Below are 14,123 nucleotides of genomic sequence, written 5' to 3'. Positions count from 1 at the left end.
AGAATGTAGTTGCAGATTATCTTTCTAGAGTGCCCGAGAATAGTGGGGAGCTTGTAGAGGATGGAATGGAAGATATTATAGGGACCGTTTTGGGTGAGTTGGCCATAACAGCTCAGGAATGGGAAGATGCTGTGACGACTGATCCGGTGTTAAAGATTGTGAAGGAAAAAGTAGTAATTGGTTGGAGGGATGACAGTGTGAACAACGGTCGTGACTTGGTTGGGTATCTTAAAGTCAAAGACCAGTTAAGTATAGTTAATGGGAGGTTACAGAGGAGGGATCAGCTTGTTCCTCCTGCTGGCATAAGGAAACACATTATAGAAATCACGCATTAGGGACATCTTGGCAGGGGAATGATGAAGAGGAAGGTAAGACAATCATTTTGGTGGCCAGAGATGGATAAACAAGTTGAAGATGTAGTGAAGGACTGTTTTGCATGTGCCAATAGTGATAAGACCAAGGTACTAAGACAATCTCCCCTAGCACCTGTAAAGTTTCCAAGTGGACCTTGGGAGAAATTGGCAGTGGATTTCATTGGACCAGTGTTTAAATTAGGTGCAAAGTATAGGTACATACTTGTACTAATTGATTACCACTCCAAGTGGTTTATCACCAGAGTGGTGGATCATGTGAGAACTAGAGAGGTTATTGAATTCTTTGAAGAAGTGTTCTTGGAAGAGGGAATTCCTAAGTCCATAGTGTCTGATAATGGTGTACAGTTTATATCATCTGAAATGGTTGATTACTTATGAAAAATGGGAATCAGGCATGAGAAAGTAGCTCTTTTCCATCCACAAGCCAATGGTTTAGTGGAAAGAATAAATCGATTGATCTTGAATAACATTCAATTGTCCCTGGCCAACCAACTTCCTTGGAAAAGAGAATTAAATAAAATGATGTGGACGTATCGTACCACTCCCCGTTCTACAACAGGAGTGTCACCATTTGTATCATTGAAGGGTAGGGAGCTTGGAGTATTGGAATGTCCAGTATGGTTAAAAGGCAATCAAAAAGTGATGGTTGACAGGGAGTCTATAAAAGCTAGGGTCGAGAAATTCCAGGAGAAAAGTGCTTTACAATATAACAAAAGAATGTGTACTAAAGGTTGCCATATACAGAAGGGAGATTGGGTGGCAGTGAGAAAGAGTGGGATTATTGTGAAAGGAGAAAGCAAGTATTCTCCTCCGCAACTTGTGCAGGATGTTAAAAAAAAAATTGTGATCTTAGAAAATGGTTCTACATGGAGCATGGGACGCATTTGTAAAGTTAATCGTCAATATGCTTATGACGTTAAATGTTATTTCGTAGGATTGTTTAATTCTGTAAAACAAAGTTCAAAATGTTTGTTATATTGAAAGGGGGGAGGTGTGTAATGATGTCATCTTTCAGTATTCCAATATGGAATGTGATGAGGTAACGTGGATGTCAAGGATGGAATGGAGGGGAAAAACAGACGTGGAGTAAGGAGTGTTGAGAGGTTGGATTGTGGCTATGCTGAAGGTGTCTTGATTTATTGTACCATATTGAAGAAAATAAAAAAGATTAAAACGGACCTTTAAAGGAATAATTCTTACACTGAGCATGACTATATTGCTTCATATTGCTTTATTCAACCCTGTATTTCTTCATTCGACATTATGTGAATATATATTACCTTTTTATCTAAGTATGTTTACAGGCACACATACACAAACACAAACGCAAAACACACGTGTTACAAAGTGGCAGTTACCACTGTGTAGTTATAATTTGGCCACACTAAAATATATGTTTGACTTATCTTCTGTATATCTAGGTCATTGTGTCCTCAAATTATCCTTGAATCTGAGTTTGAGGACCAGTCAAAGACTCCAATTCAAAAAATATAGATTGCTTTTGCATATATATACTGACACAGTGTATGTTGGAGTATCATTTTTTCTTAACTCACCCAGGTCCCTAGGTTTGCAGAGTAGCCCTATACTGTTGACATGGTGGTAATTTTCATACGTTTCTTTGTGATCTTCAATGTCTACATAACTAAAACAGGTGCCATGATATCACATATCCAGACCTGGAAACTAAAATCAAAGCTACCACCAAATAGGTCAATTGTGATTTAGCCTATCTGAATTGAAGACATCGGAAGCTGTGGTGTTGTTGGTTTATAACTAAATCCTAGTTGGAAAGAACTTAATGAAGAATGCATGCAACCAGCTACCAGAGGGAAGGTGAGACGAGACTGTAAATGAGATTATAGTACTACAGCTACTTATGCAGACATCACATTAAATAATGAGCTCTTGAAGACATGGCATAAGACCATCAATGGAAACTCTCTTAAACTATAGCTGCATTTCCCACTATGACTACAAGTCCTCCTTGACTTCTTTCAAAACATACCCAATCAAAATCCATGGAAGGACCATCAGTTGTACAAAAGTATCAGATTATCCATAAACCTCTCGTCCTCCCAAGCAAACCCTTAATAATCTTTCAACTGCTCAGCACTGACCAAATCCTAAATTGTATAGGTAAGATCTGGGTATTCAACTACTAGGCTCAGTCATTCTCAGCTATAAGCTGTAAATGAATCATCAAACTGATTGCCCTTGACCAAGTTTCCAAATGCATTTGTCTCCCACTGGCCCATACCAAAACATCTCAAACAAACCTCAATCATTCTGATCCTGACCACAGAACAACCAGTTTAAATAAGCCAACCAACTACTATTTGGTTTTGAATCTACATTGCAAAGAAATATCAAAGACAGTGAAGTAGAAGACACAGTTCATTGCTTTTAATTTGTTTCTGTGATTTAATTAGCACTGTATACCATGGGGGTGTCACTGGTTTTCATGCTAGAAGTCTGATACCATACACAGGTAGTGGCTAGAAGTATATGAAGGTAATATGACTGACTGGTAAACAAAGCTCACTCTGAGCTGAGAGGTCTCTGGAGTGGAGAACAACTCATCCTTGTAAGATTGCAACCACACTTTCAATAGAAGGAGGAGGTTTGTTTGTCTGGTTGAGTTTTGGTGGGAAAATGGGCTGTTGGAAGTGAGTTATGATTGAGATGGGGTTGGGTGAAAGACGGACTCACAAAAGTGGTGGGTAGTAAAAGTGGAGAGGCGACAGCATATACCCAGGTGAGGACTAACGGACAGAGAGGGGAGGGGGTGGGGGTATGGCTACGCCCTTGCGCTTGCACTAGATGAATTCATTGTTTTTGCTGTTGTGCTATTCTAGCCTAATACATAAAAATACTCCAGTTATACACATACAACCAAAATCATGCTAAGAATTAAATAAAATGCACACAAGACGTATGTGGAAGTGTTCTGTGGGACAATGATTGCAATGAGATTTAAAAGTTTCCCCGGATGTCAAGATTGTGTGTTCTCACTGAATGCGCCATTTAAATAAAAAATAAAAAACAGACAATAACTGCATAATGGCTCAATTCTTAGTGTGATTGATGCTCTATTTCCTCTTTTGAAATCCAGAGAGGTTGTGGTTGTGATTCGGCCAGCTCGTAGTCTGGAGATTGCACGCCTACTTTTACTTGTAGGCAACGGTTGTAAGTCAGAATGTTAGTCAAAAATATCGTCAGACGTAAATAGTTTGTCCTAAATATCATTCACAAAAACACTTTGCAACTGGTTATAAATTCTCCATTATTAAATAAAATGCGGGCTATATTGATGAAAACAATATTTAAGACATTGGTGTCAGAATATTTTCTAGCTACAATATTCGTGGTGGGTCTGGAAATGGGTGCTGTCCCCAGATCTCAGAGTTTCTGTTTTTGAAGAAAGGGTTAATACTTGCAAGGACAGCAGATTCATGTTCATAATAGGGCAAAAAGGAAACGTGCTTTACAAAAACATTTCTAAAGGACAGATTTAATGACGCATCCCTCAATAATAAGTGCCTGTCATTCAAATAAACATACAAAGGGGGCTAACAATGGAGCCTGAGTCACTGTAGCTGCAGCTTTATCTTAGATAAAGCATGGGGAGTCGATCAGAGATCCTTGGGTTTTTCTTGGGAATGCTGTCATGGTAATTGTGTGAGATTGGGCCTACCGGTGAAGAATACTAACGCACAAAACACCAGAGAGGTGCTGACTGTCATCCAGCAAGCCATCATCCCATGCCCTCTCGCGCTGCCCATGTCTTTGAACACAGCTTGGCGGGGCAGGAAATGGCTGGCGGGAAGGAAGGGCACGCAAAATACGATGAAGTTGGTTAACCGCAGATATCTTATCACACCGATGTGATTTTTTATTAGCCAATGAGGCATAATTTACACGTTCCCTGCGTATGAAAGGCAGGTAGGAATAGATAGGATCCGTGCTTTTCAAACCATCTGCTTGCTTTGAAACCTCCTTGTGTTCTTGTAGGCCACTCATTTGTGATCCCCAAGGTGAGCCTTCTGTGAAAAAGCCCCTGTAATACAGAAAGCATCACCCACCCAGATGAAGTGTTTTGCTGGTTCTCCATTCTCAAGACATGCCTTCAAAATGCTTTCATCACAAACGTCACCACCTGAAATACATAAATACATAGAGCCAGATTTACAAGGCCCTTGCGCTCCTCAGTGCCACATTTGTGGCAAAACGTTGGCCGCAAATGTAACTCTAACAGGCCACTACCATAGCACCATATTTACAAGGTGGCGCAAACTATGTTTAAAAAAAATGACGCTATTGCCCCTAACATGCGTCATGATGAGCCATATTGTTAAAAACAGGGCTATCATGGTGGCGTTAGGGGACGCAAGGGGGCCGTAAGAAAAGTGACACATCTGTAGTAATGCGCCACTTTCTTTTAAACATGGCCCTTAATGTGATCAAGCATTGCAAAGCTAATGAGTTTGACTCTCAAAATTGAGGGCCATATTTACAAGAAAGTGGCGTATCACTAGTGAGAGGGATGGCCCAAATCCCCTCTATGACTGTATATGTGTCTGCATGTTTATTTTTATTCTATCACAATTGGATGGTGAGAACTAAAGCTGCTTTTGTCCCAGGCATATAAGTGATTGATTTTGTTATACAGTGTGTGGATGACATAACGTTACATAGGTTATGACAGACTGTACTGTTCCATTGTTCAACAGTCCTTCATGCATTCCATTGGGGTGATACATCAAAACAGTGAAAATAAAATAAATACTAAAATATTACTGTGGACTGATACAAGATGTAATGACATACTAAGCAAAAGAAGCCAATGGCTGAGGGAGTTGAACCAAAATCCAATAATATATGTATAAAGTGCAGAATGTTCTCCATGCGTGGTGCACATACAATTGCAAATCAGACCTAAAAACTATAGCCAATTGTATATCCTTCTGTTTATCTGCAGTTTTACCTCTCAAGAGGTAGGCATCAGATTTAAATCCAGGACTAGTAAATGTCTGCCTGCTCTGTAGGTTAATTATATTAGGTGTCTCTGACGATTTCTCTGTGAACTCAGAGTGTACTATAACAACTTGATGACTATAAAGTGCTCTTCCACCCAGGACTTTGGTTTATTTTATACTACATGAAAACTCAGAAAAGACAAAAAGGAAAGGAATGGTGATAACGATAACGGCTGGGGTACAGTCACGTGTGAATGGCAGGGGATACTTGACTTACATGATGCATACATTGTGTTTACTTTCCCATTAGCAAATATATATTATTATTCTCATGAAAGGACAAAATGTTTGGATATGTCCTTTTTTTCTAAACAGTCATGTAGCCATGTGTTTTTTTATGGGAACCATTTTGAAGAGGCAAATAGGCAAAAGTGTTTTGTATGTGTGCTGTTTTTGTAAGCATGAACTTGTGTATGGGTTCCTTCTAAGTCTGTTTGCCTATGAAAGTGTGTTTGTGTGTGTTCATATGTGTGGGCACACATATGTGTTTAGTGGTATGTGAGTAAGCGTCTCCTTACGCTTGGGTTGTATATCTGTGATCAGGATGTGGCCAGAGCTGTTGACCTTGAAACTAGAGGTAGGCAAGCTACTGGAAGCTTGAGCCTGATGTCTGATAGCTCAACTTGAGTTGCTCTTCAAATCTCAAGTCAAAAAAAACTCGAGCTTTCATGTGACTTCTGCCTGGCACCTAAACTTTACCCTCATGAAAAGAAATAAAAACAAAACATAAAACTGTGGTGTGAAAAATGAGAGAAAGTGATACCTCTGGAGTGGATAAATTGCCTAAAGTGAAACCAGAAAAACTAAGTTCAATCCTGACTTCCCCTCCTAACCAAACTATGTGATCCTAGGCAAATACTTTATTTCACCGAGCCTCCTTTTTTTGTTAACAGATACCACAAAACCTATAAATATGTTTGTCCAAGATGTGCAATGTACCAAACCCTCTTGTGTGATTTAATGGCATATAATGTTCCCCTCATAAAAAGGAACTGGGACACATATAGATTACAGATACCTTTCTCGCAATGAATTCATTAATAACATTCTCACCAAGGTCACAGAGCAAGAATGTTCCAAAGTTCATGTTTAAAAACTATCACTTTCAATAATTTGGAAACATTTCCTTCTGAGTGGTAAAGGAGTAGACTCAATTTCAATTTTGAAGAGATTTTTCATATTTTCATGTGGTGTTTGTTGCATGATTAAAATGACAACTTTTTTGAGGGCTCGGATGGGTTACAATTCCTAGAGCCAGAGCCGACCTTTGGCCCTGCTCTCACTGTTAGTTAGTTTGTTGGCTCGCCCGCCTCTGCTTGGAATTAGGGAACGTGGTTTGAGTCCCGGCGTTGGCTTAGAGTCCTGTGATTTAGAGCAAATCACTTAATCTCCCCGTCCTTAGAAACATATAACCTAACCTTGTTTAATGGTACTTGTGTTCAAAAGCGCTCCAGTGCCCCTCCAGAGTTTGCGCTTTATAAAGCTGTAAATAAAAGTGCATGTAAGTACGAGTCTATCTATATGTGTGTATTTCTGTTTATTATGCAGCACGTTATATGTATATGCCCCTATTATATGTATGTGTTTGGGAGTAGGTATTAGTTTTATAGTTGTCTATGTCTTGTTTATATTTCAACATGAGTCGCCTCGTGTTTGTATGTGCATGTCTTTGTATATATGTCTGTGTGTGGGCCTTTTTTAGTGTGTCTACATTCATGTGTATGTTTGTCAGTACCCGTGATTATATGTGACTATGTGTATGTATGTACGTACAACTTTATGTATGTGTCTATGTGTTCCAATGGTAATGTGTGCGTTTATACTAATAAATGTTGTGTGCCTGTGTGCGTGTGCCTATGTGTTTGTCAATAAGGTTGTGTCACTGCTTGACAGAGACTGTGTTTATGTGTCTTTAGCCGTGCTTAAAGTATGTGGCTGTGCTAGTGTCGGTGTGTCTGTAATGAGTGTATCGACTGGCATTTTGTGTTTCTCCGCAATCGCCTGTGGTGCAGGGGAGACAAGCAGCAGCAGTGGCCGCCCCAAGGCCATTATAGGATTTTGCAGCCGTGTAATTCCCCGGTGGGCTCTATTCTGTTGAGAAGCAAAATAATGGCGGAGGAGGAGATGACAGCGCGTCACCGGTGTGTCTGTGAGGGGGAGAGGGAAGGGGTCGATGGGGGGTTAGCTTGGCAAAACCAGGCTTCAGGAACTAGCACAACGCAAACTGAGTAGCATGCATTGAACAACAGCGCAAATGACACAGTGCTTCTTACCCCGGCTACATTACAAAGCGCAACAGTAATGTTACAAAACAATCATCTTCGCTTACAAAGCAGAGAAACACGAGAAGTGTACTAAAGGAAACAATAGCAATATTTTTTCGTATGCTAATAAAATCAACTTTCATTTCCTTACAAGATAAGTCTCGCGCATTGTGGAAACCAGGCAGGAGGCGTATTTGCATTATTGCTAGTCTCCATCATGTTTGCGCTCGGCAGCTGGGGCCCAGTCACGTATGGAGGCGCATGGGATGCTGCCCGTGAGACTGCCATGACGGTACAGCCTGCAGCTTCACTGTACCGCGGTCTGCCACGGGCACACAGCCCCCCTCACCTGATTTCGGTTGCGCATTACAGGGGCGTAAGTGCCCCGACATGCAGGGGGTGTCCCCAACTCTTCAGGTTACCCCATTCAACCCAGAGCCAATTAACCACAGACAACAATTGCACTATTTCAAGAATAGCACGAAGTGATAGTTATTTTACACGAGCATTTCTAAGATCAGAACCTCGTATTACCCACAATGCTCTGCCCTGGGAAATAAATACATCTTAGTTGGAAAGAGGCAGGAAGACATGATACTCAAGGAGGCCATAAAGGGCAGAAAGCAGAACCCCATCACATGCCCAATCGCTCACTCATTGTTTAGAAATAGAATCCGTCCCACTCACACCTTGTCCCGCTAAAGTAAACACAACCACAGCTCATACAAACGTATGTTCCTAACATACCCCGTATATAAAACAGCTTAGTCATCGAAGCCGGAGCACAATTTGTCGAAATGAAGCAGCAGGGCTCATGTTTTTGAGAGGATTCAATCTGTTTTGGGGCGTGAAGTGGGTCATGCACCCATTCCCTTTGCCCTGATTGGCTCCGGGATCTTTGTGCACTGCGACCCGTACGGGAGGACAGGATACTGCAGCAGGAGACGCTGAGCCCGGGACCTATGCAGCAAAAGGGGAGCCAGCAGCAGCGCCGAGGCTGGGGCAGCCTCACACACCGGGCTGGGGGTCAACTAGGACTGACTTCGACATTACCTTGCCCATAAAATGCACCGTGAAATCGAAAGCGCGCGCGTGCTCCTCCATTTTATCACAGGTGACTGCCAGAGTGCGAGCCCCAAGTCTGGTTTCTAAAGGGCTTCTTGCGCCTCCATTTTACAGCATCCCTTGTCCCAAGACAGACCTGTGAGGTGTAAACAGCGTTCTCTGTCATAGATGGTGTCAGGAACGCGACCAACAACACTATGTTCTCCAAACAAATATTATAATGACATACAAGGCAGAGAAAAAGCAAGGCTCCATCTTGCCACACTGTGGGCATGGTTGCCGTTAAGAAACAGATACAACGACACACGCGAGAACAACCGGAAACAAACCAAGCTAGTGTGATTTGTTCCTAACATGTATTGATTGCATGTTGGAGAGGTACGTCTGATTTTATGTTTTTTAATTTTTTAACACCGAATATGAACGGTAAAGGTCAAGCAACATTTCGTTTACCACAATAAATGGCAAGGTGACTATCGTATTTGATTTGGGTTATTCAGTCATGTAGCACGACCGATTCCCTACAGGGTGCACTCTTTGTGAAATAAAGTCGCCCATCCCCCAGCTTTCTGGCACAGGGCAACCAAGCCAGCTATTCTTTTCATTGTGATGGTTATTACTTATGTGCCTGTGCTTTAGGGTGTGTTTCCGTGTGTGCTTCTGCATTCTGCATTGTTTGTTTACATTCCGGCATGCTGTGGTGCATTGCGCGTATATGTGTGTTTCTATAGGTGAGGCTGTTACTGCTGTCTCAGAGTAAGTTAAGGTTGCTTGTGTGTGTCTTAGGCCTATAGGTCTGTTTCTGACAGCCGTGTGGTCCGTATCTCCCGAGAATCCCTCGAAAGCCCCGTTCGCGCTGGGGTGACAGAGCCACGACCATTTTTATGGAAAATGCAGAGCTAGCGTTCCCTGTGAGCGCGCAGGCAAGCAGGCGGCAGCATCTCTGCGGAGCCAATGCCAGCGCCGGCCGTTGTGCAACTGCGAGATTCTGGGACAGTGAAGCACCGGCTGCTGACCACCAGCCACGCACAGACACACTCGCCAACACAGTGTGTGTATGTATTCACTTGCGAACACAAGGTCTGTCACACACATACATACACGCATCCGTTTTTTAAGCCTTCATATACACACATAGCAGGGTTCTTCAAGGGTACAAACGCACTGATACATAGGCACACAACACAAGGACGTAGATATTTAGATGCTTGAAGTACACACCACGCACGAACACAGACACACACGGTAGAATATTGCAAACATGGTGACAACCGCCAGACACCTGAGCCCATCCTTGCTTTACCACCAGCATTCACTATCTCACCCTAGGACCGAGGCCAGCGATGCAGTGTACACACACAGTCCTCACTGAGCCGACGGCGAGATTGATGAGAAGATGGCTTGCACCTACCATTCCGTGCCCGCCGGAGCAGCAGTAGGTGGTCCGGAGCAGTCTTGGGTCCTGATGGTACCAAGCTCATGTATCCCAAATGGAGTCCGACAGGGAGAGATGATGGGGCAATGGTTTGCCGGGTACAGTCTTTAGAAGAGGGGAGGTCTGAGAAAGCACCAAAGGTAGTGGGCAGGGGCTGCGAACGGAGACAAGAGGGCGCTGCTGATTCACTCCGGCTGACGGGAAAAGCCAAGCGCAGGGGGATGCTGCCTGCTGGACCACTCCGGAGAAGAGACGAGGGAGGAGAGGGAGCTTGGGGAATGGGGTCGCTATAGCAACTGGAAGGAGCGCACGTGACGTCAGAGCGCAGCGAGGTCTCGGGGGTGGAGGGGGAGTGGGTGAGGGTGAGGGAATGAAGAGGGCGAGCGAGTAAAAGCGAAAATTAGAAGGGAAGTGTGGATGAACGAGCCAATAGGAACAGGAGAGAGGAAGAGCTACGCACGCCAGGAGTGATAGATGGAAAGAGACAGGTAAAGGGACAGTCCGGGGGAGTTGGTGACGGTTTGTCAAAGGGTCGAAGATGGAGAAACTATACGAAACAGAGTGAGTGAAGGTAAACCAGAGAGATTAAAAGAATGAGGTAAAGAACAAGGAATGAGCCACAAGACAGAGCAAGACAGGGAAGTGCAACGAATAAGAGTGAGCCAAAGAGGGAGCACACATTAGCGAATGAAAGAGAAGATCGAAATCCAAACGACTCTTGGAGACAGCAAAGAAGATCCCACGGTTAATCAGTCACCCCACTGCTAGCTGCACGTGTACACTTTTGAGACTCCGTTTTAAAATGCTTGCATTCAGAGAGCCATACAATATATGCAGAACCTGGCTGTATGAAGCATATTAGGTATGGGCATGGATACAGTAAAATTCTGGGGAAGGGGCACGGGGCATGCTGTAGACATCTTCTGCCAATAGGTAGTTGTAGTTAGGGGCTAGTTTCCATTTGTTGTTATGCTAGTAACTTTGGTGCCGTTTGACGAATCCTCGCGAAATAAAACAATAATAATGTGCCAGTCAATTCAGTTGTTGCCTGGCAAGTTTCGGGGTGATCCGTCAAGTGGGGGGCTGAGAAAAAGGAAGTTCCCAAAATGCGTATTCCCCATGCGTTTTCCCATAGAGATGTTAGACAAGACTATAGCCCAAACCACTGAATGGAATTACACCAGATAGGGCAGAAAGCTACATCTTGGTCCAGAAAGATTTCTTTTTGCAATTTGATGTAAATCCAGAGTGGCCCAAACAGAATAACACAGGGAAGGGGCCATACGGCTCCCCCTCCTGGAGCCATTATTGGACCCATCCTTCAGGGCCAGCTCCTGCTATGTTCCAGGGTGCCCATCTTTCACACATAGGAATATCTCTGTCTGCACTGATGCGGGCAGGGAAGCCTGGGTTTGCCCTTTGCTTTCAAAGCTCGGGCCAACTGAGAACAAACACAAATTCTGGGGGCACCTTTCTAAGAACTGGGCTCTATAGATGCCCCCGGGTCAAAACCAGCCTTGGGAGGGGGAATAGATGTCCCCCTCCCCCACAAAATACACCATAACCCAGGGGATGGTGTCCCTGGGGCTGAAATTAACCCAGGAAGTGGGGCACACAGTCATTTAATATAGTGCCAGGCTCAAGGGATGAGATCCTAAGGGCAAAAATCGGACTGGACTGGGAAGGGGAGCCTTGTGCCCCACTTCCCCTAGAATATGTTTTTGAATCCTGGAGAATGGGGTCCCTGGGGCCAAAAGCGGCCCTGGGGGGGTGGGGGGGCAGTGCTCAACCCCAAAAAATGCACTGGGCAAGGCGGTCTCTGGGGCCAAAAGAGGCTCAGGGGGCCCACAAGTTGGCTGTCTTTGGGGTGTTGGCCACAGGGCATGGCCAAAGGTCAGGCTCCGCTGCAACACCCCCCCGAAGACAGCCGAAGGCCATGCGTGGTGTGGAGTTGGATACATGTGGGATGTTGGCCACAGGTCAGGCCCTGCGGCCAACCTCTCACCACACACTGCCTTCGGATCAGAGTAGCAGTCCTTTCAACAACACAACAGTCCTTCTTCCCTAAAGAGTTTAAAAATCTCCAGAAGTGTACTGAAGATTTGGTATATGAGGTACAGAATTTATACCTAGTTGTGCCTTTGAAGTGGGGAGAAGCTTCTAGAGACATGCCTTTGAAGTGCACAGGTACCCTGCTTCTCTAGCCCCAGCTCCAGACTAACTACAAGGGGTATTCAGCCCTTTGTGTGGATGAAGGACACAGCCTATTCAAGTGTAAGAGGAACTGTTCCCAGCTCCTTCCTTCCATCCTACCAGTGATGGCTCATTCAGACCAGCCATGCTCTCTATAGCGCATGGCTGCCTAGGAGGAATACACAAACCCAACTATCAACTAAATCCAGTCATGAGACCCTGAGACACTAATTGGCTACGACAGGAGAATGCCAACTTTCTAAAAGTGCAATTTTCAAAATTATAATTTAAAGTCATAATTCATCATAAGCTAGAATGTTTCATTACAATTCCAAAGACACCAAACACAAGCTAGTTACTTGCTACCATTTAGAAACTACAGCTTATTACATTTAGTAAGGGCACTCCAGTGTTATTCTAGAGGAGAGGTAGGCATTGCAACAGCAAAAAAACAAATGTAAGAGTTTTTCACTACCAGGACACGTAAACCTAAAAAGTACATGTCCCATCTTTTAATTACATTGCACTCTGCCCTCTGGGCTGTCCAGGGCCTACCATAGGGGTGACCAACATGTATTAAAAGAGAAGGTTTCAATCAATCAATCAGGATTTTTAGAGAGTGGCTAATCACCCACAAGGCTATCTAGGGGCTGAAAACATAGCTGCTAAGGAGTTCAGTTGAACATCTAAGTCTTGAGTCCTTTCCTAAACTCCAGAAGAGAGGATGAGGTCCATAGGTAAGGGGGGGGGGGTCGTTCTATGATTTTGTCACAAGGTAGGAGGAGTGTCCTCCACTGTTGCTTCAGCGGATGTGTGTGTGTGTTTGTGTGTGCGCGGAAGACGGAAGAAGAGCGCAGGTATCTGGAGGGTTGGTGGAAGTTCAGGCGGTGGTTGATTTATGCTGGTCCTTGGTGTAAAGGGCCTTGTAGGTGTAGATCAGCATCTTGAAATTACATCTCTTCTGAATAGGGTGCCAGGGGAGCTTCTTGAGGTGGGGGGGCTGTGGGTCCATTGGAGAGGTCAAGGATGAGTCTGGCTGCTGAGTTGTGGAATGGAGTATGGTCTGTAGTCTCTTCAGAAGGTGTGTGGTGATTCCTACATAGAGTGCGTTGCCATAGTTCAGCCTGCTGGTGACCATGACTTGAGGGACAGTTTGCCTGGTGTTGATGGGGAGCCCTTTTAAGATCTTACAGAGCATGCAAAGAATGATGAAGCAGGCAGAAGAGACTACATTGATCTGTTTTTTCATGGTGACCTTGCTAGCCAGGATGATGCAAAGGTTACATACGTGGTCTGACAAAGTGAGTGCTGGTCCTAGTTCTTAAGGTCACCAGGTGTTGTTCCATAGGGAGGTATTGTTCCCTAAGATCAACACTTCCATTTTGTCTGTGTTGAGTTTTAGGCAGTTGTTTTTTATCCAGCCGGTGATGCCCATCATACATCAGTGGAAGTTGGCCCTTGTGGTGTAGGGGTCTTCTGATAGTGGGAGGATGATCTGGGTGTTGTCTGCATAGAATATGATGTTTATTCTGTGGGTTTTGATAATGTTGGTCAAGGGGGTCATGTAGATGTTGAACAGTGTAGGGCTGAGGTTCGAGCCTTGAGGGACACCACAGATGATGTTCTTGGGTTCTTAGGTGAAAGATAGTAGGCAGATTCTCTGGGTTCTTCCAGTAAGGAAGGAGGCGATCCATTTGAGAACTGATCCTTGCATTCCGAGGCAATGAAGCATCTTGATAAGTGTGCAGTGGGA

At 44.1% G+C, this 14,123-nt stretch overlaps 1 protein-coding gene across 3 annotated transcripts in view; it reads right to left on the bottom strand.

Annotated features, from left to right (window-relative positions):
• Positions 1-10,428, bottom strand: part of MAPK10 (mitogen-activated protein kinase 10) — a 794,060-nt gene extending 783,632 nt beyond the window's left edge. The window contains exon 1 of one of the 3 annotated variants that reach the window (XM_069236167.1): positions 10,154-10,428. The gene's annotated coding sequence lies outside the window, so the exon portion shown is untranslated. The remainder of the gene's footprint in view (positions 1-10,153) is intronic. The other 2 variants (XM_069236182.1, XM_069236175.1) reach the window with 2 other exon arrangements.
• Between the last annotated feature and the right edge of the window lie 3,695 nt (positions 10,429-14,123).

Source organism: Pleurodeles waltl, chromosome 1_2 (assembly GCF_031143425.1).
Source record: "Pleurodeles waltl isolate 20211129_DDA chromosome 1_2, aPleWal1.hap1.20221129, whole genome shotgun sequence".
Classification (NCBI taxonomy): domain Eukaryota; kingdom Metazoa; phylum Chordata; class Amphibia; order Caudata; family Salamandridae; genus Pleurodeles; species Pleurodeles waltl.
The sequence above is the reverse complement of the archived record's forward strand: the minus strand, read 5'-3'. Positions and strand labels throughout refer to the sequence as shown.